The 23082-nt window shown below is 42.8% G+C and overlaps 1 protein-coding gene and 2 long non-coding RNA genes across 40 annotated transcripts in view; 1 reads left to right on the forward strand and 2 right to left on the reverse strand.

Annotated features, from left to right (window-relative positions):
* USP6NL (USP6 N-terminal like) overlaps positions 1–3531 on the reverse strand; it is a 110062-nt gene extending 106531 nt beyond the window's left edge. Inside the window, exons 1-5 of one of the 37 annotated variants that reach the window (XM_023918749.2) lie at positions 2684–3082; positions 2442–2539; positions 2124–2186; positions 1543–1675; positions 1186–1257 (exon numbers count right to left, since the gene is read on the reverse strand). The gene's annotated coding sequence lies outside the window, so the exon portion shown is untranslated. Of the gene's footprint in view, positions 1–1185; positions 1258–1542; positions 1676–2050; positions 2187–2441; positions 2540–2683; positions 3347–3381 lie in introns of those variants that run through there. The other 36 variants (XM_086886480.1, XM_086886478.1, XM_086886483.1 and 33 more) reach the window with 36 other exon arrangements.
* On the forward strand, positions 3232–7767 carry LOC111923126 (uncharacterized). The gene is made up of 2 exons (XR_002860936.2): positions 3232–4137; positions 4375–7767. It is a non-coding gene; the product is annotated as an uncharacterized LOC111923126 (long non-coding RNA).
* Positions 5855–23082, reverse strand: part of LOC147653402 (uncharacterized) — a 29453-nt gene continuing 12225 nt past the window's right edge. Inside the window, exons 2-4 of one of the 2 annotated variants that reach the window (XR_015286071.1) lie at positions 22856–22963; positions 14783–15511; positions 5855–10491 (exon numbers count right to left, since the gene is read on the reverse strand). This is a non-coding gene — a long non-coding RNA (uncharacterized LOC147653402). Of the gene's footprint in view, positions 10492–13427; positions 15512–22855; positions 22964–23082 lie in introns of those variants that run through there. The other variant, XR_015286070.1, reaches the window with a different exon arrangement.

A 23082-nucleotide genomic window follows, 5' to 3' on the forward strand; every position in this document is an offset into this window, starting at 1 on the left:
TATGAGCCCAAATTCCTTTTGAATCTTATGCATAATCAACTGGAAGACCAGAGTTTCCCATTCAACTTGATTTTCCAAAGGCATATCTCACCTTAGATTTGTAAATAAGAACTAACAATACTCTGTCTCTGAGACATCGTGTTACATGACATTTTATTGTGTGTATGTACAGGAAAAAGCTGTTCATTAGGAAAATACAAAACAGCAGCTCTGAAAACCACTTAGGGCTAATAATAGCATAATTATGCACCCTCATTGCTTATAAAAATCTTGTCACGTAACACTGAGGAAACAAGATGGGGATGATACAGAAGCTCTGTTCTACCTAAATGTGTGAAAAGTGAATGCTCCAGTGCACCACAGCAACCTAACCTCCGACTCCCAGCCCTAATGTGCTACTCCTCTACTGCCTTCAGTGTCTAAATATTTTGTTTAGCTATTGCTAGCATCTGTTTAGCAGGCAATGCAGACTTGTGGTAAACTCAGTTGTTCTCGGAAATAACACTATGTTTATGTTTTATATAATTTCCCTTGCAAGTAGTTTTTTTCAAAAAGGAAAGTTTTCTCTTTCATCTGTAATTTTGAGTACAACAATAGCAGGCAATATTCAAAGACAATACCACTACCAAATAGCACAAAAAGCAAATACTACTACCACTACCAAATAGCAGACAGTCCGTGCTTTCTATTGCATTGCAACAGCAATGCCGTTTTCCTAGGGATATGAGTTAGAAACTAAACTGTCTTCACTTTGCTTTCTCAGCCACCCTGATTAATTTCAATGCTTGCAGGGATCTCTCCTATACAGAAACACTACCAACTACTACCAAACAGAAAGACTTTTACTTTTTCAGTGTCTTTCTGAAAGACACCATCTTGGAAAAACTTTTAATTCCAAACAGTGCCTGATACTCTTTCTGCTTTCCCTTGCAATCAATAAGGCTATAATAAAAAAAATTTAAAAACCACCAACCCACACCTTTGATCTTTGTCTTCCTGAAGATCTAACCCTTGTATTTTACCCCATGTTTCCTCTAGTGACACACATCTACTCACTCTTGGGAGTATTATCTTCAGTAGCTGTGAAACTACTGGCATTTTAGCTGAGATTTGAAAGGAATACCTGCAGTGAGCGAAGCTCTTTGCAACTTCAAATTCACACACACTTATAATACATTCAATTACCTGTTTCCATAGCTGGTGTCAGGTCTCTTTTTTATCCAATACTCTGTTTCAGGATAATTAGCAGGAGCCAGACTGCAAGCAAATTACAGCATATTGTACTTCTATGCAGTATGACTCTACCCAGAGAAGAGATTTTCCTTTAAGTTGGCAATTAAAAATTCAGGTCTAGCCTGTGTATGTTACTGTAATAGCTATTTAACTTAGATAGTAAGGAGTTAATATTAAGAACTTATATCCCCAGTTCCCAAGAACCAGGAATCACAGGAGCAGCATGTAACTGCACTGCTTAAACACACAAAGACAAAACAGTCTAAAAAGAGCCTGCCCTGCACAAATCAGTATTTTAGTGTCATTTACCATCGTCTTTAAACCAAAAGTTATGGCTCCTCACAGAAAACAGACTGAGATTTTAGTGCTGAGAAGCACTATGTTTTAGAGCTGCAGATAGCTGGCTGCCAAAACATGAAGTCTGAAACTGGCGGTTTCTGTGCTGTATAATCAGAGGGCAGAGAAAAAGCTGGTTAAAAGGCAGTTCTACTAAATACTTATTTTACACTGCATCTCAGCTGAATTAACTTAGAAGTTATTATCAGAAACAACAAAAGTTAACAAGGAGTAAAACTTCAGAGCAGTTATTAAAGAAAAACAAAACAAAAATGCCTAATATAGCACCAAGCCTCTGAGCACCCCAGCTCAGTAAAATGCCCAAGACAGCACAAATGCACAATTCCCAACTAAGTGAAATTGCTACTGTTTCAGAACCTACACAGAATCACTGACTAGCCACAGATGAGGAAGCACATGGAAGTACAAATGAAACAAGCCCAACGACACACCCTCCTTTGTTCATAGCAGGAATATTTACACTACAAAGCGTTGAGGCAAATCGCCTTTAGTTTCAGGCACTGCTGATTGGCCGCTGCGTTTAATACACTCACGCCTGGTATAGTTGGAGTTTCGACTGTCACACAGCAGTTCTAGATTGCAGGGCACGCAGCAAGCTAGAAAACCATAGAAAACAATTATTTAATATAATTATCCTAACTGAAATGATCCTCCACAAGACACATTTGTTGTGAACAGGGCAGATGTGGATTTGTTTTCACTCCGCTGTAATTCAGTGAAAGCTGAAAATCAGCTCCCCTCACAGCCAACTTTCAGCGCAGCTGCCTCCTACAAGCAGCAAATGGCACAAAGAAAGTTATTCTCGAGCACATGCGGGTGAACAACTGGTACAGGAGTTCGGACATAGTTACTTTTAAGTCACCACTTGACTCTCGTTCAGCTGGCAGTTCATTGGCTTCGGTGGTTTTCTATAGGCAGCCATCCATGCCACAGAAAGAACCTGAAACACCTGATAATAACTGGCTCTTTGCTAGCAGTCTCAGCGGAGCCTGAGGGCTAGGAGAGGGCCCCGGAGCCCCAGGGCTGAGCACAGCCTGGGGGACGCGCTCTCTCCCAGCCCTCTGCTGCCAGCCTGGCACTTTCCACCACATACCTGAAGTATTACAAAGAGCAGAGGAGAGAGCAGGTACAGAGAGAGCAGCGGTGCCAGAAAGTCACGTTAAAGGGTTCAGCCATCGAAATACTCCGTGCTCCCGACTAGGGTGGCACTGTAGCCTCCCACATGGCCAGTAAACGGGGGCTTCAAGGAGGCCCCAAGTGTCCGACCTACAGACGTGACTCCCTCAAGCACACACCCGCACACAGGCGCTCCAGCCCCGCTCTGACTGCCGCCCCTCACGCCGCCACACCTCACTCCAACCTCACAATGGGATCAAGGGCATCTCCCCGGGCTTCCCCCGGGCTCCCCCAGCACTCCCGGCTCCGCTGCGTCCCGCAGCCCCTGTCGCCACCCACGCGCCACCCCCTCCCCAGCAGAAAGAGCAGAGAGCCTTCAAAAACGCACACACCCCTCCGCCGGGAATGGAACAGTCCGTGCACCCCAGTACTCTGCTGGAGCCGGCTCCCGCCACTTCCACCTCCCTGGCCCTGCGGGGGGTGCGCGCCCCTCCTGGGGGAGGATGGTAGCGCCCGCCTCCCCTCAGCCGGGAGACACCCGCCCGCTTCAATGGAGGGTCCGGCGTGGCGCCTCCACACACACACGCGGCCCCCCCGGACCCCCGCAATGGACTGGTCCAGCCGGCCACCCCGGGGCCGCACAATGGCCGAAGCAAAGTCCCGGTTTATCCCTACCTTTGCTCGGCTTCCTCCTCTTCCCGAGGCCTCCCTCCGCCGCCTTCCCCAGAGGCGCGTCCGTGCTCGCTGCCCCGGGACCGGCGGCCTCCGACCAGGAAGTGCCCCGATGTGACACCGCCGCTATGGAAACCCTCCCCGCCCCCGCCCCCGCCCCTCCCACAAGGCTGACCCGCCGTGGCCGCCATCTTGGGCTCGGGACGAGGCGCCTGCCCGGGGCCGCGAGCTGCTGTGGGGAAAGAGGGAGCAAAAGCTCAAAACAGGCCTGGTGCCTCTCAGAACCTCCTTGGCTGTGCTACGTGAGCTGCCAAGGCCCTCAGTATGGACACCCATTCTCTTGTGTCCAGTTCCGGGCTTTTTAATGTGACACCAAAAACATTGCGGTGAATCAAACTCCCAAACTCTTTGTTTTATAGTATTGGGGAGTAGGCGTCACTTTAGTCCCTGCTAGGGTGCATAGCAGGTAACTCCAGCCACATGCCCTCCATTTCCAAAATTTTCACTCACATATTTTCAGCAAACAACTTATTGGTTCTAAATGGTGTCATTCTCTTCATTAATTACTGTTCTATTAGTTAGTGGTTTCTAGTGCTTATTAGTCCACATTTTTCAGCCTTTTTTTCCCAACAGAGTCTACAGTACTTAGGTTGCAATGTCTTTGTTAGTTTCTTCTGGTTATTGTAATTTATCTTTGGAGTGCCATAAATTTTGGATCTTTGGTGTCCAGCTTCCCTTTGTTCCTTGAAGCTTATCCAGGTTAGTTTAGCAAAACTGAAAGTTTCGGTGATCTAATAAGTCTTTCAAAAGAAACTTAGCAACATGCTGGCTAAAGTGGAAAATTACACTGCTTAAGACTAATACAGTGCTTTTGATTTATTAAAACAATTACTTAAATTAATTAGGAAAGTGATATAATTTCCAACAATTCCTCCATTTGGAAGTGATTTTAATTATTTCTTTTATTTCCACTTAAATCATTGAATATTTGGCAAGACTTACCGTGACCGATGGTGTGGCACTGGATGGTAATGAAGCCAGTTAACTGGGATCCCTGTCCTGAGATTCAGGCATTGGCCAGAGGATCAGGAAAAGACCAGGAATTCTCAACCACTGGAGGCAACTCTTGTCAAGAGTGAGGGAAAGATACCTTTTAGAGGAAGACTTCAGTGTGCCAAGACAAGTGGAACACTTGGAAGGTATCTGGTGCCTGAGAGAATTAGCTGTGCTGGAGATAATATTTTCAGGTAATGAACAATTCCCTAATAATCCAGACGGCGTCCACAGAACACAAAATATGTGATCATGTGCCAAGTCATTGGAAGTGTTGGCATGGAAGGAGGGAGAAGAAGAAGTGGGAATTCTGGTTTGGCAGACTCCAGACACATAAAAAAACTATCTCCGCCCCATTGTGGGCCTACATCTCATCCATGGAAAGAATAACAGAGGATTTCTGGAATTTAAGAGAGTAAATTAAAGAAAGGAGGGCCACCAGAAACTTTTAGAGGACCTTAAAGAGGAAATTTTCCATGCCCTACCAGTACAGACCAGAGTCTCTGCTATTAGGAGCAGGCATCCCCCTGCTCAAGAGAGAGGATACACTCCACCACATGTGTAACATGTGGTTCTACCTGCATGGAGAAAACATGAGGAGCTGGGATGAAAAACCCACCTCTGCCCTAGCAGCATGGGTATGTGAGTTGAGAGGAGGAATGACTACCACAGGAAGCTCTTAGAGGATAAATGCTGCTCCAGTTTCCCATGGGCATGCCCCTAGGCACAGTAGAAGGGATGATGTTATGTCCAAACCTCTCCAGGCCAGGAGGGACAGGGATCACTCACGTAGCTGGCAGATCAGGTACGATGTACAACACTTAGCCATTGTAAGAAGATCAGGAACCTGGAAAACAGCATTTAGAAATGGAGATGGATAGAACACAGCTTCACATCATAGAATGGAAGTGGAGAACCTCTCCTGTTCTTCCTGGAGTAGGGGAAATCCCAGTCCTGGATGACTCTGTGCTCCCCGAGGCAAGAGAGGCTGCCCAAATGCTTCCCAGCAGCACAGTTCCCAGCCAGGCCCTTTCCCTCTGCTCTAAATTCCCTCCATGCCCCAGCCAAGGGAAGTAAAGGAAGAGAAAATATTTAATTGTTCCTTCTTTCTGCAAGAAAAGTTATTTTTGGAGTCTTTGGGACAACGCAGCAGAACATCAGGGCTTGAACATGAAGGAGCTGGGCACAACTCCAGGGCTACACCTACAGCCAAGTGAGAGGAGGAGAGTCCCTGGTGCCTGTGGGGAACAGAGAGCTCTGAGGGGTACCAGGAGCTCTGAGGTGGCATCCCACAAACTGGATAAGGCACCTACTTAGCACCACATGCCTCTGAGTAACAACTCAGGCCCTGGAGCTGTACAAAAGGTGCAGAACAAAGGATCAACATTACAACCAGGAGTAAAACTGCAATATGAGTAATAAATTAATTTCATTTTCATTTATTAAACACGGATCACATAGAACTCAGCACAATTTACAGCAGATACAGAGTGATTAAATCCTTTATCAATCTCTTCAGGAAGACCACAAGCCTTTTTTTTAATAGATCGAACTGGCCCTGCCCCTTCTTTATTCCTAAAAAGCTGCTCCAAAACTTCAATATTTTATAAGCTTAAATGCACTCAACTGCTATACCACCTGCTGGGTTTGCTGTTGTTTATTTTCCCCAAAATGAAAGTAATGGTGTTACTTCTAGCCCATCCCTTGCCTGATCGTGTCATTGCCATTTCCAGGAGCTCTGCAGAACTGATGGTTCAGGCAGAGGTTTGCCTGTACACACACAGAGCATCAGCCCACACAGAAATGCTGCATTACATAGGAAGGGCTGTATTAAAAGCAGAAGTCAGGTGGGACTTGAAGTAGGAGGGTTTGCCCTTTGCTTCACTATTTCTGGCTGCCTAAAGGACTGTTTTCCTTTTGGTTGGGATTGTTCAATTTGCCTTCAGCCCGTCCCATTGTCCACAGGCTCTGCTGGTTTGTTGAGGTAAACATTTCACCCATTCAGGCCTCTCTTCCTGCTTTTGGTGGTTCCTGCCATGGGAATCAGATTTTGATGTGTGCTGTGCTTGATGCCTGATGAAAGGGGCTATTTCTGTCCCCTCTGTCTGTCAAGACAGATTTTCTTAATTCTTCTTCTTTTTTTCCCAAATTTTATGTCTCCTCTAGTATTTTCTTGCCTTTTCCCATTCACCTCTTTCTGTCTTACTCTGTCACTTCAATATTCTCTCATTTCCTTCTCTCTCTCTCTTTTTTTTATATGTTGATTTATCTTTCAATATTCTTTATCTATGAAAACTACATACAGAACAACATTTAATACACTTACACAGTACAAAACCCCTTTTTTAAAGTTCTCCTTAATACCAAGCAATTTTTCTGTGCTCTGAGAAATATCACAACACCAAAAATCTGTTACTTGCCTGTATATCCTATGTTATAGAACTTCACAGAGAACCTCTTCTACATTGAGTACACAGACAGTGCACAATTGGCTGCGCACAGCAAATGCAAAACCCAGAAAGCCTGGCTGAAGAAGACATGTGTGGCTGTATCTGAAGCACAGGATGGGCTTTAAAACACGAGTCAGGATATTCGTCTAAACCTGAGTTTTAGATTCTTGTTAACAGGATTTCATCCTGTTCCCACAGCAGAAGGTGAAGAGATACAGTGAAAGAGAGGGAAAAGCTATAATCAAATCATACAGCTTTCAAATCAAGGAAAAGTAGAACATAAAACAGAGGAAAAAAAAGAAGAGCTAAGACAGAAGATTAGGTCTTACAGGCAATGATGCACAACAAAACAAAACATCAGCTTCATCTTTTGTGTGCCTTATTGTGATTTTCCAGGAGAGTATCTGAAAGATACATTATTGTAAAGTGAAGATCTGATGTAGAGTTACAGTAAGACAAGGAACCGGGGATCTCATGACTATTTATAGAGTCAGCATTCAGAGTACACTCACTATTAAAGTTTATTATCACTCGCTCATAACCACCAGAATGTCAAAAACAACTCAAAGTTAACAGAAATAGAATCATTTCTTAGACACCAACAAATCTAAAAGCCTTAAAGGGAGTCATTCTCATGATGTTACAAGTTAATGAAAACAGGAGCCTGTAATAAAATGTATTGATACTCTGTGCTGTGATGGTATATCCTGGAAAAGGTGTAATTACTTGTCTAATGTAGTGAAAAAGTTAAATCTTTATGACCTTTTCCATTTGCTGCTGAAACCAGCAGAAAGACAAATGTGAATGACTGATGGAGCAGAAATATATTCAGTTCTTTCAGGTAAAGATCCTTGAGAAGGATCAAAATATATTTTTTTCCCAGCAATGTGGTATTTAGAGTCTTTTCCTAGCTCTGCTTCATGTTGAATTTATGTAGCACAACATGAAGTGGGGGATGCAAGTTGGGTTTTGCATTTAAACACATTCTTTCCCCTCTGCCTTGAGCCATCTGTGTTCGGTCAGCCTCCTGCTCAGGGTAAAGCAGCATGAAGGTTTCCTACAAAGCCTTAACTGCAGGAATAGCTTGCCAGGGAAGTGGAAGTCCTGTCACACTTATCTTTTCCCTAACTAAGCCCATATGGCAACCGTGGAGTGAAATAAGCCAACAAGAGGGTGGGCATGATCTCTCAAGCTGTTTCACACCCATCAGGAACAGAGTTTGTTTCTCAGGGAAGGGCCGCTGCTGCATTTCCCAGGGTCAGGCTGCTCAAACACAGGGACATGAGGTTATTCGGGTTCCTGCCCAGTGAAGAAGGTGTGCTCACAGATCCTGCTGTGGCTGGGGTTTACACCACGCACCCCATTTTTTCCTCTAGGGAAGCCAAGATCCGTGCACACAGTCACCATTACTAACAAAGGCACCCCTCACCTTTGGCAAACAAAGCCAGCTTGAGGCTGTAAAGCAGGATGAAGCTTCCCAAACTTTCAGCAAATACCTTTGAAGTGTAAACTTGCTTTATCCTTTTTATGCAAGGATGAGCTTTCTGAAATTTGAGGTATCAACTACGAAATAACAGGCTGTTTTCCACAAAGTTCTTTACAATCCAGTAATTTAGTATCAAATCCGGAGATATTTCTCCTTTAGTAACCTCAGGATAATAAGCAGGATTCAATCTGACCACACTTCAGGTCAATCAACATCAATCAAAAGGTGGATTTTCTTAAATACTGGGTTGAGGGGAAAGTGAATTTGTGCAAGGACACACATACCTTGAGATATATGAGCCAATCGGCTTAAAATGTTGTTTTGCCCTGACCTGACAAGACTTGCTGTCTGGCAACGCATAATCTCTTTTAATGTACTCCCAGGAAGGTGATGGCTGTTTGAAAACCCTTCTGTAGTTATCTCAGTGGCTGACACCTGAATAGAAACCACACAGCTCTGTGGAAACCCTGGGACAAGCAGGTATTAATAGGAGTCCACGTTGATTCAGGAGACAAAGGGATAAAGAAAGACTTGCTATAGGTTTTGTGCAGAAGTTAAAAAAATTGCGTGTCAAGGATTTTGAAGCGGACACTGCCCATGGAGACACCTGTTTCACTGAATAAAGCCACGAGGCTTTGTCCTGTACATCAGGATGTTTTCCTAAGAGCATGCTGCTCTTATTCATCTCTGCCAGAGTGACTTCAAGTTGTGCATTTAAGACTCAAGTAAGCTCCTTTGCAAACACTCTTGAGAATAGGATCAAAATGGGAAGAGATTACATGTAATCTAATTATGTTAGGTTCCATTTGAAATCCTTCAGTGTAAAAATTAAAAGAATACGACACAGCTTTGCAATACGCTGTAGTTCACGTGGAAGTGACATGAGCATGTGGAACTGATGCAACATGGGAGAAAATATCATGTGTTGGGTATGCAACAACATTTGCTTTAAATAATCTAAACCTCAGGACTAGAACGGTTTGGTGAACTAAAAATAAATTCTAAGAACTTTACGCCCTCTGTCATTAATGTGACACTGGCCTTTGCCTTTCATTTTCTGGCCACAGCTTATATGAAAAAACTGGTGATCAAGAGATCTATATCAAACAATCAACACCAAGCATGACACTGGTCAGCAAGGTTGTGCTTGGAGCAGCACTGACCCAGAGAACTGGCACCTGCTAATGGGACAGACAGTGAATTCCTGTTACTGAGTGCTCTGTACCTTTACACCATAACACTCACATTCTGGCAAGGGCTGTAAGAACATTCATAGTCCCTAGAGATTATTTTGAGTAATTCTTCATTTTCACAGTCTTTCAAAATCACACAAGTGAATTAAATTAACAGCTGTAGGATAAGAAGCAGTGGTACTGAATTTCAGATAGGAATTTCTGTGGTACTGAAATTGTACCACCTTATGATCCACACTGAATCAGGCCTCAAATTATATATTTAAAGTCCGATACTCATGAACGCTCCAAATGTGCTTGGAGGGCGGACCTAGAAACCCTGAAGTCTCATTCCCCTCATGCACTAAGTGCTGGAGGTGATCTGGGGGGAGGCTCAGGTGTGGTATTTCCCCTCTGTATCACCACTAATGCTCCCAATACATATGTGATCAAATTTAGAGATGGAATATGTTTAGTTTTTTGGTTAGGTTTTGGGATAGAGGCTGTTCTTCCTAGACTTGAACTTGAGCACTACTCAACTTCATGAAGTGTTCTGTGAGATTCCTCAAAACTGGGATTGTAGAAAGTTCTTCAAAATGTCTTGTCCAGTTCTATTTCCATTACTCTGAGATATGTCAAAACTGGATTCAAAAAACAGGTTCCTTTCTCCTTTTGAATTCAATCTATGAGCTTAAGAAGTTTTTACGAAATTCCCTTAAGAAGGAGAAGGTCAGATTTCTCTTCAGATTTTCCTCTGATTTTAGAAAATGGATCAAGCTGGAAAATTCATATGTGTTTTGCCCTCCACCACAGCACTCACATTCTAAGTCTACAGATCATTTGCCAGGGCTATTTCTAGCCCAGTTCCAGACATTTGGGCACATCTTGATCTCATGTTGTACTCTGGGTTTGATCACAGAACAGCAGCACGGGAATCCTTATGTTATGGGCTCTACAACCAAAAGAAACAAATACAGTTAAAACAATGAATTAAGTTCTGTACCACTTGCTGGCCAGATGGTATTGTGAATTGTTATAATTCATCAGCAAAACAGAGGAAGGAAGTGTTTTAAAGCAAGATTATATTATTTTCCTTGAGTTCTTATTATGAAATCTTCCTGAGGTGAACTTTGAAAACTTGAAAACCCTTCCAGAGGGAATGAATGGAACAGAGCAAACCAGAGACTTGCTGGAGAGTAGTTAAATACAAGGGAAAAGAATAATATGCCAGTGAAATAAAGGAAGAATTCATTATCAAGCTTTCCATTTGGAAAGGCAAATGAAGAAAAATATAAGTGATTAAAAAAAAAAAAAAAGTACCTAAAAATATATGACATTTCTGTCCTCTTAATAATTCTAGATTGGAAAGCACCCAGGTCTTCCCTCCCACTGGAGGGAAATAAGCCTGAAAGCTGAGAAAGCAGATAAGGCCAGCAGTGACAAATTCACTATATAGGGAGGCTGTAATATTTAGCAAATGACTGCCAGCAAAGTGCCTTAAGATCCTTAAGACAAAATGCTGAGAAAAATGCATTTTATTCTTGCTGTCATTTAAGAAACAAAGTACATTTGAAAACCATGAGAAAAAAAATGTGTCTTAAATGAAAACGACCCATGACCATTAAGTTCACTCCAGTCAAATAAAACACATCCTGTTATCCTGTTTTTGTAACTTTTTTATACAAAGCAGATCCTGGACTGTATAGACTCTTTCCAGCCAAGGATTTGACCCATAGTTGAATTTTTATTAGAAGCAGGGAAGGAGGTAATGGAAAATACAGTGTTGTTGCTGCTTCAGTTAAGATAAAGGGTGAAATCTGAATTTGGGAAAATACAGAAAATGGAGTACATTGTGGCAGACATTACACTGTCTCTCCACTAAAATTAGTTGGTTCAAAGAGTTTAGAAATCCTCTGGCGGGGCAAACATAGCTATAGTATCAGTTAATTGAATGACACAAAATGCATCACCTAAAATACATCCTGGACTTTCTACACAGTCAGGGAAATGTGTCACACAAGCTGCATCAGCTTTTTCTTGATAATTTTGTTCTGAAACAGCTGCATTGAGATAGAAAAGGACAATTATGTTGTGTCCTGCATCAGTCACCCTCAGGTCTTTTCTGTGGGAAGAAGTAATTGTTGATCAAAGCCCCACACCCTTATTGTCCATAAAGAATTTTTTTTTCTTCTTTAGACTTTGTGAGAGAGCTGAGAAAAGCCTGGTATGTGCAGAGGTTCCAGACAAGCCATAGATGAATGGGGCCACAGGTGTAATCTAACCACTGCTTTTGTGAGACTGCTTATCCAGGGTTCTGAACTCTGTTCTACAGCCTGTTTCCTGCAAGAAGTCAACTGAGAGGATCCCTTCCTCTGGTACCCCTTTGGGTGGGATGGATCTCACTTAACCTTAGGTTAAGGTCCCTATGTCCACAGCATATGTGCCTATGTGTAAGCCAGGTGTCAGGACTCCCATTCTGGGGACTGGAGGATGTCGCTAAAGGACATGAAATGATTCTTACAAACACTCTCAATGTCAGAACAAAAAAACGTGCCTTCATTCTCTGACTCCAGTATTTATAGATTCTCGACAATGACCAGGGATTGGATAATTAAGTTACCACCTTCCCAAGCACACTGGTCATGTGAAACGTCCATCAAAAGATGTTTCTTAGAAGGAATGTGATAAACAACTTATGTTTATAAGACTTTCATGGGAAAGTAACTGAAACTATGAAAACATCAGAAAGCTTAATTTTCAGGGTGATAGGAGGGCACTCAAAAAAGGACATGAGGGCATGAGGCAGCTCATTATACAACATTTACAGGTGTCTGGATTGATGCCACCCTAAGCCCCACTATCCAGACTTCCATTGATTACACTGGGAAATTGCTCCATAAGTACTTGCTCAGATCTGATCACCAGTGAGTGAGCCTGGAGCCCTCTCAAGCTGACGAGTCCCGGTGCCTCCTGCCCGCGCCAGAGCTTCCGCAGCCACCTCACAGGTCAGCACCTACGTGCAGACACCTAAATTTAGGTGTCTTAATCTGTGTGCTGAGTCTAACCTTTACATTAGGTAAATGAATCTGCTTCCAGACAACTTGGTAGGAACACAGGTTTAAAATCCAGATTTGAATGGCTTTGATGAAGTAAATGGAGAGAAGTGTTTGGCAAATATATTCTGAAGTGCTGAGAACTTTGTATAAACCAGTACAAGAACCAAACAGGAATCTGCTCTGTGTGGTATCTAGTCTTTAAATATGCACTTACCTCCTACTCAGCTATTCAGGTGCCAGAATAGGATCTGCATTTGTAGGAAAAGATCAGGCTCATTAGTCCTTTTCATGATTATAAGGTTGTTATCTACTTTTGAATAGAAAAAACACCCTTTGTCATTGTTCAACCATACTGAAAAGGAAGTGTTTACATTAAAAATTCTTAAAGAATCTTAAAACTGAAAGATTCTTGGTGTTTCTGTTGCAAATAAGAATCAGGGATTTACAAGTTTTAGTGTTTTCAGCTGGTAGCACTGCGTGTTCATGTGTTAAACACTTGGCATTTATACAGAGCACAAAACATCAGACAGTCTGTGTCTGCCAGAGATGGTCCATGTTACTGAATGTTTTCAATGCTTATTAAAGCATTCTCATGCAATGACAATGAGTATCAGACAAATACCATGCAATCAGGCAGCACTCCAAATCTGCTCCTGTGTTCACACTGAGTATTGCTGATAATTATCCTCTTCTCAATCACATTATCATAGAAAACTAACAGGAAGGGACACTGAGATGGGCTCATCCACTGCATTCTCCTACCCCCAGCTGGATCAACTACACCTTAAGTTTTTAAGTAAGGACACTTTTAAAAAATGCATTAAAATAATACTTTGTTCTTTATGGGGTTTATTGCAAGATTGGACATTGCTTGATTTCCTTTTGGAGTATGGGAATTGGATCAAAGAAACAGGTAAAAAAACCCTCCACATTTTTTCATCTATTTGTAATCTTGGACTGAACGCAGCTACAAATTACCTGCACATACAAAGAAAGGAGACTGACTTTTTTGTTCTAGCTGTCATGTTTAGATATAACTGAAAGGGGATAGTAGAACTTGAGGATATGGAGAATTATTCTTCATCTAAAGCCTGCCTCTTCCTACAAAGAGTAATAAAGACTTCTAATGATAATAACAGGTGTCCAAAAGCCAGAAACTATTTCTGAGTAATATCAAGTCATGCAGGTCTAATAACAGGAACAGAACCAAATTACCCTCTTGGATGCATGTTAGTCTTTTTTTTACAAATGAGTGGAAGCTGTAGGTGTGCAGCTGAGCAGGATGTAGTTCAGAGTCTGCAACATTCCTCATAACTGAACCCCTTCCCATGGTGAATCAGCGTGAAGCTATAAAAAGTAAATGGGGATTCCTTGAGACAAATTCTAATCCCTGCTTGAGCAGATGGAAGAAACTGACAGAGAGCTCAGTGTGTTACAGGAGAATTCACTCAGCACAGGTCAAATCCTGAAGTGGCCTAGAGCTGATATAGTGAAGAAACAAGGGGGCATCAAAACATCTCATCAATGAGGCTGTGAGCAGCCAGATCTCATTTCAAACCAGCACTAGAGTTGCTCCAGTTTAGCATGTAGATACCCATCTTTGGTTCCTAAACTTGAGATCTGGGGCAGTATTTTCAAAATAATATTACAAATGTGTACTCTGTGTGTTTCACTCCTTAAATCTGCTTAAAAAGGAAGTTCAGGAAATAAACAGAAATTAACTATAGATGCTCTGGCACACACCTATACTGAGAACAGTCCCCATTTCTGGGTGAACCAGGTCTCAGATGGGGAAGAAGCAAGCCATGAGAGCAGCTGTCAAGGCAGGAGTGACAGCCACCCCCAGAGCCACTCTGCAGTGCTGGCTCAACATTCATCCACATTCACTGGATTGGTTGGTTGTTCCAGCCCCTATGCTTAAAATCTCTTACATCAGCCTCATTCCACTCCTGGGACTGTTACTCCAACAATCCCAGTTTTCAGCATCTCTTCTTTCTCTCGTCTCTCTGTTTGTATTCTCAAACGTCACCAAGGTACTACATGCTTGCTCACAAATTTCACTTTACAAACACATTCAGCTGCTTTTCTCCAGCTCTGAGCTTTTTTTGCAGCAGGGAGTACAGTGTCTTCTAGGGAGAGCTTTGTACTTTCTCAGCCTTAGGCACTGGTGTAATAAACATTATTTACCTTCCTAATGTCCCTGTAATTCCACTTCTATGGATTGGTCCAGATCTAGACAACTGATTAGTGGTAATGTGCACTGAAGAAAAGTAGTTGGTCTCCCAGTATCAAAAAGCTGTGCAATTATCTACCTTCATAATTTTTGGAGCACTGGGGATTCAAGGTACTGTCTAAATTCCCTTTTGAACTGTTGTGGCTCTGAGACTGCACAGATGATATTATCACAGAATCACAGAATGGGTTGGTTGGAAAGGACCTTAAAGATCATCTAGTTCCAGTCCAGTTTGGATGACACTGCATATCCCAAAGCTTAAAGTAGGTCTTTCATGGACTGTAATGAGTTGCCACTAGCGTCCATGCTTGAAAACTGCTGTGCCAGGTCCAGCAAACCAGCAGATGGAAACCTGATGACAGTGAAATCTGTAAGAATCCAGCAGCTTCAAACTGAACTAGGATTCAGCTGCCTTGCAAAGTCAGAAGCTCTGCCATCCTCAGCAATTCAAATGAAACCTTGTGCCACTGTCAACAACCAAATCTGTATGTTCATGAAAAACGTGAAGAACTTGAAAAACTTCACAGCTGAAATTAATTCATATAATCCTATAATCCTAATTTCATTTGTCTCAGATGTCCAAATAAGTGTTGTTCATTACCCTGAAGGTTTCCTGCTGGGAATGGTAGTGTCAGCTGAGGCAGGGTTCCTAGAGTTGAACATGCCAAGCACAAAAGGTACTCCTGAAACAAGAATAAATAAAAATAAAAAAATAATTAAAAAAAAATATAGCATCAAAGAATATCCTGAGTTCAAAGGGACCCATAAGGATCACTGAAGTCCAAATTTTAATCAATTTACTACTTAGGAATGGTCATCTTTTGCCTCCTACAGAATAACGCATATAAACACTGTTGAAGCAGAAATGCAGGCGGCCATGTTTAAAAATATGTGATACATTAAACTACATTATTTCAAAGAGACCTAGCCAAACCCTTATATTTTGCATACTGTACAGATCTAATTGAACAAATCATGTACCCAGATTTAAGTAAATTAATGTCAGTGGGATTAAGCAGGATGTAAATTGAGGAAGGAGTTGATTTCCTTGCCTCTGATGAGAAGAGAGGGAGAAATCAGCATGTACATCTCTCCTGCTGTCTTGTGAAGCCCAACCCCAAATTTCTCATACAAGTGGAATGAAAAAGTGAAAATAAAAACAAAGATAAACTAGTCAGTCAGCTGTTTAAAATAAATGAAACCCTAAAAAATCACTAATGGGATTAGTTCATTAAAACGTTCATTGATAATTAATAAGTCCATTGCCATATTAAGAATCCTTCCAGTACTGATTGGTTCAGCTCTCAATATAACGATGAAAATCTCTGGTTCACTGTAGTGTTGCTGTTGTGCAGGAGGCTCTTCATGAAAACAACAGCATCGTTTTAAATGTAGGAGTTTAACAAGATTGTGAAGGTTATTTTAGCCTGGTTTCCTGTGGAAATAGGATCAGACTGTCTGTCTCCTGCTACATTTAACAGCAGGCTGGGGTTCCCAGTGATCTTAAAGTATCCACCTCTCCTAAGAACACCAAAGGCCAGACAGAGACTAGAGACCCAAATTACCACCTCAAATTAGAGAAGAGCCACAGACTTCATCGGGCACTGCTGTGTTTGACCTGCCAAAAGCCTGCACTCTTCCCAGCACAGCACATTTCCTCAGGGAATGGTCAGGAGGACTGAAGGAATGGCAGGGAAGCAAGAGGGCAAGCGACACAGAGTTAGGGATTTTTATCCAATCAACTCAGGTTCTTTCTTCAACTACAGAACTAATAAACACTGTTTATAGCTAATTTTAATTCTGTCATGCATTGGCACAGTAACATGAAGTTCCCTGAAGTGGGAAAAACTATTTAACAGAAATTGAATCATGTTAAACAATAAAACATCTCACTGTTGGATGAGATGGAAAAGGGAGATTTTGTTTTTTCTCGCCGTTTCGCAGAGTAGAGGAGCACAGAGAGCTGGCTGACTCCCGGTTGCTCGGCTCGGTCTGTGAAGTGCCTGCACTTCAGTCCCGACGCTGGTGCGCTCACAGTGCCCGTGCGGGTCAGGCCCCAGGGCGCTGATACCCATACAGGAACAAGCCGCGCTGGCCGCTGAACGCGGCCGCTGCACACCGGATTACCGCCGGCCCCGGAGCTTCGAACCCGCAGCCTCGGCACTGCCAGCTCTCGGCATTGCTCGCTTCAGCGACCCAACACACTCAGCCAACCGGGCGGCCCGATGAGGGTTCCTGGAAGAAAAGTCTTTTCTATGTGGTGTAGCTCGGCCCGCTCGGGTTCTCATCAGTCCCTCCGGCGCCCGAAAGTGCTGAGGCCCAAGCTCCGGTGGGTCACAGGCGTCAGCCCCCGGGCTTTGGCTGGGTGTTTTTCAGTCTAAAGCAGGTTTGAACAGATCCAAGAAAAAAAGGTGAAAAAAAAGAATGCAGGGAACTCCTCTGCTTCAGCTAGCTAAAACTAAGTAACCGGAAAAGAGAAGCTCTGTCCCGCTGTCTGTCCGTGCCGCAGACACCACAGTCCAGGAGCAGGATGCGGGGGAGTGTTTTTCTTCAACACAAACTGCGCGCTTCTTCTCCCCCTCCTTCGCTCTCAGAACCAGTCTTAAAGGTGCAGAACTTAATATATAACATAAACCAGGCGATTGGGGGTACCAATATCATAAAGTCACCCCAGGATACGTATCCCACGTATGTAAATCCTCTCTCCAGTGTGTCTGTGTGGCATGAACATAAACACTGTGTCTCACCTCCCTTCCACAGCCCATAGCTCCTGTCTGGGTGAGAGCAGGGCTGGCTCTGAGCGCTGTGCATCAACTGGCACACCCATGGACTGGTCAGGAGGTCACACCAGAGAGGGCATCACTGAGTCTGTGCTGCAGCCTTTTCCTCAGGGCAAGCATTCATTTCTGTCTGTTTGTTCAGCAACAATTTTCCTGCAACTTTTAACATCTCCTTGACAGATCCAGGGGACTGGCAGACATAATTTCCTGGAGCTTTTTTCTTTTTCCTTCAAAACTAAAATAATTCTTGATTATAAAAATCCCCCTTTTAATTCGTGGGGTAGCATTTCCTAAACACAGACTAATTTTCTTTGCTCATTATGTATTACTGCTTCCTCTGCTAGGAAACAGGAACCACGAGCACTTTGACACAGAGAGTTACAGGATGTTTCTCTACAACATCAGACAGCTGTGTTGGATCAGGCCATCGCCCCTTCCTTTGTGCCAACACACTGTGAATTTAACATGTGTGGCCTTGATAAGATGAAAGTGTGTGGTGAGAGTATCAGGGCCAGCTGGATGGTCTGAGCCCAACCTGCAGCCCGGCATTTCCTTCCATAAAGAAAATGCACACGAGCAGTTGGCAGCTTCCCTGGTGGCTCCTTGTCCTGCCTCCTGGCTGCCACATCTGACACAGCACCAGGGAGATAAGATGTAAAATATGCACCATTGAGATATGTAAGTCACCATCAACCAGTAACAAGCAGCATTCTGTGTTAAGCCCTTTGTAAGAAATGTTGCAAGGACACATAAAAATCTCCTCCTGCACCAGTGTGGTGTGGACATGACTGGCTTCAGCTCCTGACTGAACTAATTTTTTCTGAGACTTCATAAACTTTTCTACCTAAGGTGGATGTTGTCTGTGTTATCCCTGTGCAGCTTCTGATGTTGGTGGTGCCAAGGAACCATTAACTATTAGTATTCTTCATTCTTGTGCTCATTTGTGAGAGCCTGGTATTCTTATTGGATAAAAATCCAATTTAATTGAAAAATGACTTTTTGCCCTGGTTCTAATATGATGGTTGTAATGAGATAAAAAGGATTGAAAGAAAATGAAACGAGATGAAAATTGGCCAAGAGGCAGGAAACAGGTGAATTTCTGGAAGAGTCCAGAAAATTCAATGTATTTTGCTACAGTAAAGTAGTTACTAGAAGAGGCAGGGGAAAGCTGGATAGAGGGTGCAATTTTGTGGTGAGAACTGTCATTTGCAGAAGGGGCTTGGAGCAAAACTAGGCCACAATAGAGGGTGTTCCCAAGTATGGATAACTTTAGGCAAACTTTTGCTCTTGGCCCCAAACAGTAGCTACAATTTACCTCTTCATTCACAGCAGTGTTTTTGTCTGTAACCATAGCAGAGAGGCACTGACATCTGGAAGTGAATCCTAGGATACAGTTTAGAGAATCGTCTAGCCTCTAGGCTGAGAGGATTCTGGTACTCCTTTCTTCCATTGAGGTCCCTGGGCTTAGGTCAGTATTTGTACCTTTCATGTGGCTAAGGAGAAAGTTCACATGCCCTGCAAGAGGCATCAGACCAGTCTGCCTTGGTTCCCTACTGATGATTTGGGACAGAGCTGGTTTTCTTCACAGCACCCTGTATAGGGCTGGTTTGGATTGGTGTTGGAATCAGTGTTGATAGATCAGGGATGTTTTTGTTATTATTGGGCAAGGCCTTTTGTGCTCCTTGCCCCACCCCACCAGTAAGGAGGCCAGGGGTGCACGAGGAGTTGGGAGGGGACACAGCCAGGACAGCTGACCCCAACTGACCCCAGCGATACCCCAACCATACGGGGTCATGCCTGGCATGTAAAACTGGAGAAGAAAGGGGGGACATTCTGAGTAATGGCATTTGTCTTCCCAAGTCACTGTTACGTTTGGCAGAGCCCCGCTGTCCTGGGGATGGCTGAACACCTGACTGCTCATGGGAAGGGGGGAATGAACTCCTTGTTTGGCTTGCATGCACTGTTTTTGCTTTACCAACTGAACTGTCTTTATGTCAACCCATGACTTTCCCCAGTTTTACTCTTCTGACTCTCTCCCTGATCCTGTTGGGGAAAGTGAGCAAGCAGCTGCATGGGGCTGAGTCACCAGCTGGGGTTAAACCCCGACACTGGTGCAACGAATGGAGAGCAGGAGGAGCCTGGAGAGGCACTGGGAGCAGGCAGCTAATTTCGACACTGCTCAGCCCTGCGGGGGAGACAACGTCTCAATTGATTGTGTAGGGAGCCTTGGAGGATTAAGTATTTAAATTGGGAAGCTAAGGTTAGATCCTCTGACAGAAGGAATGAATATCACCTTTTTTCCAAGCCTCATGTATTTTATAATTCTGGTCATTGTTCACGTCTTGAGAATCTCACATACAAAAAAAAAAAAATTAATGCTAACGTTAGAGAAATATAAATCATTTTAACAGTGAGATAGTGTAGGATAAAAGATGAGTGTGGGGAGGATAAGGGAAAGATAGGAAATGAAGAGGAGCAGGAATGGGTGTAGTGACAAAAGGGCTTTGGTCGATCACCGAGTTCACAAGCAGAAGGGAAAATAAGCAGAACCCGTTTCATGGAGCAGTGCTGCCACACCGTGTCAGGGAAACAGCTCTGAGCAGCAACTGCAAAACATCGCAGCAGAAGTGACTCTGGGAGCTTTATGTTTTTATTTAATGTCAAGAGCAAACAGGACACTGGATTGTTTGCTGAAGGAATGCTAAACGTAAAGGCAGGAGGCAGCAGTACTACCACGGAAGGACCTGATCTGGGCCTGACTGGCAGGTGATTAGCCTGGTTCCCAGGCTGCTGCAAATTCTCAATAGCAGTCATGGAGTTAAAACTGGATTCAAATCCTTTCTTTTAGCAGAATGATCAGTATTTGTTTAAAATACAAGTTTCTCTTAAAGTACATGCTAAAATTTCTGATAGTTTCCTATATATTGATCTTGTAACTGATTTTTAATTACTACATCATAATTAGTAATTAGAGCCTCCATAAAGAGAAGGCTGATCTATAAATTACCTTTCTCAGACTTTTCAAAGAAAAAAAACCCAGTGCTAGGACTCAAAGGAGATTTGGTAGCAGAGTCATGGGAATTCAAGGTGTGGACAGAGTAAACAGGTTTCATGCCCTTAGAAAACGCCAGCACAATTAAGAATTGTCCTGAAGTTTCTGTGCTACTTCTGTCCCAATAGCAATACAGAAAACATAAATTGTCTAAGGATACAATGAAAATGTTACACAGACAGCACCCATCCTGTAGTGCTGGGACTCAGCTCAGAATCCTTGCTAAATGGAAACAAAAATGCAAAATCTTTCTTCATGTTTTCTTTAGTAAGTCCTAGAGGGTTCCACATCAGAGAAACCATGATGTACTAGTCTATCTCTTTGCTAGCAGAATTTACAAAGCAGGGAAATAAATGATTTTCCTTGGCCTTTGTGAAAGAACAGGACCCTGTTCTCCCTGTTTTCCTGGAACTACTACACACCTGAGCAGAATTAAGCAGTTTTTGAGTCCTAAAGGTGCCAAACCCCTCTGGCTCCCAGTGGGATTTGAATGCCTTCAGCAGTGTTGAAATTCAGGTCACAAGATCCTCTGGGAATGCCAGTGTTTGACAAGAGATAATTTGCATGAAACTCTGCTAAGGATACACCTGCCTTGTGTTCCATAAAATAGTCCCAAGTTTTCATCATAGCTTTCCAATTAATAGAAATGTCTTTATAGATAAATTTACTAATTTACATACATGTATATGGATGTATTTTACATTTCAATTGCATCCCAACAAGGTCTGTCTTTGCCCTGTGTGGATGTGCTATTTATAGCAGCAGGTGCTCCTGCAAGATTCATATCCCATCTGGGCTTGCTGAAAGCCAAGGAAATAAAGACCCAAATAAATACCTGTGCTTCATAAAGGAAGGGTTCCTGTATCTTTATTGTCCATGCATGCCATCTAGCAACATCGCAATGGAGAGCACAGAGGGCTTTACAGCACACTTGAATCTCAACATCTTTTCCTGCACAATGTGATACCCTGATAGTTTTTGGAATGATCTAAGGGTGAAATCACATCATGTCCTTTGTCATTTTCTTTTTTATTTTTTATGAGAATCGATACAGCTAAAGGTTAGAAAAGCCCCGTCTGGTACTTGTAATCCTGGCTTCTGGCTGTCTCCAGTTGAAACTGTGAGCTCAGCCATAACCACAATGTCACTGGCAAATGCTATGAAAAGGAAATCTGCCTGAAATTGGAATTTTTTTTCAGTACTTTCTCAGAGAAGGCAGCAGCAGGTCTGCATTGGGGAAGCTGCAGCCAAAAAACAATCTGTAATGGGGGTGGGTGTGAAAGGAAACATGAGGTTGTCAATCAGAGTTAAAAAGAACTGAATTTTCAGAGCACTGGAAACGCTATGTAAAAAATAAGCTTTTTGGAGAAGACCACAAAAATATTCTTTCCTTGGAGATGGACAGAAAAGGGACAAGCACATGGAGAAAGAGAAGGAACTGGAAGAAAAAAAATCAGGTGGTATTCACAAGTTTGAAAGAGATCAGTGGTCAGAGTTTCAGGGGATTGGGAACTCCTCCCAGAGCAAGCACATGTGTGTTTTCAGTGTGCTGGCCTTTGCCACACCAAGTAGGGACTTTGAAACTGCTGAGATCTATATAAGATGATCTCATTTGCTTCTAAATGGGAAAATTTTAAAATTTTTCTTTTCTACAAATCCTTATTGCATATTAAAAGTGAATTTTGGAAGAACTTTTCAGTGAATGACCATGAGGTACAAGCAACCCTAAGAAAAACAAAATGGTCATGTGGGGAAAGCCCGAAGCAGAATTAGCTCTCAGGTCTGACAGTGACCTTCAACACTGAAAAATGTACATAAATGTACATAAACCCACTGTGCCTCTTACTGTAGAGCTACAAAGCCCAGGGATCTGAGGGATCATTGTGTTAGGCAACATAAAATCAGTAAGCAGAAAGTGCTTCTCCACACTAAGCTGTTAATATCTGTATAAGTAAATATATTACTAAACACAAAATTCAAATGGTTCTTTTATGAGGCTGATGCTCACAACTGAGAAGCCTCAATTGCCACTACAGCCAAAAAAGCTGCAGTGGTACAACAGACACTGATGAAACCTCGGGGAACCTACAAATACTTTGCAACAACTCCCAAGAACAGGGAGATCAGGGAGCAGGAGCAGATTTACATTTACAAGGAGCATATGTTGGACATAAATCTATGCCATTTTAGGGTACCTGTATCATGTGGAAAAAGGCTGCTTGGTCTTTTGGCCTGTCAGCATCCCCTGGCAGATGTTCCCCAGCTGCTTCACCCACATGGCTGCCCCTCTTTTAGCTTGACTTCTGGAACACAGGTGAACACAGAAGCATAAGCAATATTCAAGATGACCTGTAAGTCCCCAAAATACTCTGAATTTCAAAATTTTATTTGAAGTTTAAAATCACCAAACCACCAAAATAAT

The sequence above is a fragment of the Cyanistes caeruleus genome, chromosome 4 (genome assembly GCF_971803275.1).
Source record: "Cyanistes caeruleus chromosome 4, bCyaCae1.hap1.1, whole genome shotgun sequence".
NCBI classification, from domain to species: Eukaryota; Metazoa; Chordata; class Aves; order Passeriformes; family Paridae; genus Cyanistes; species Cyanistes caeruleus.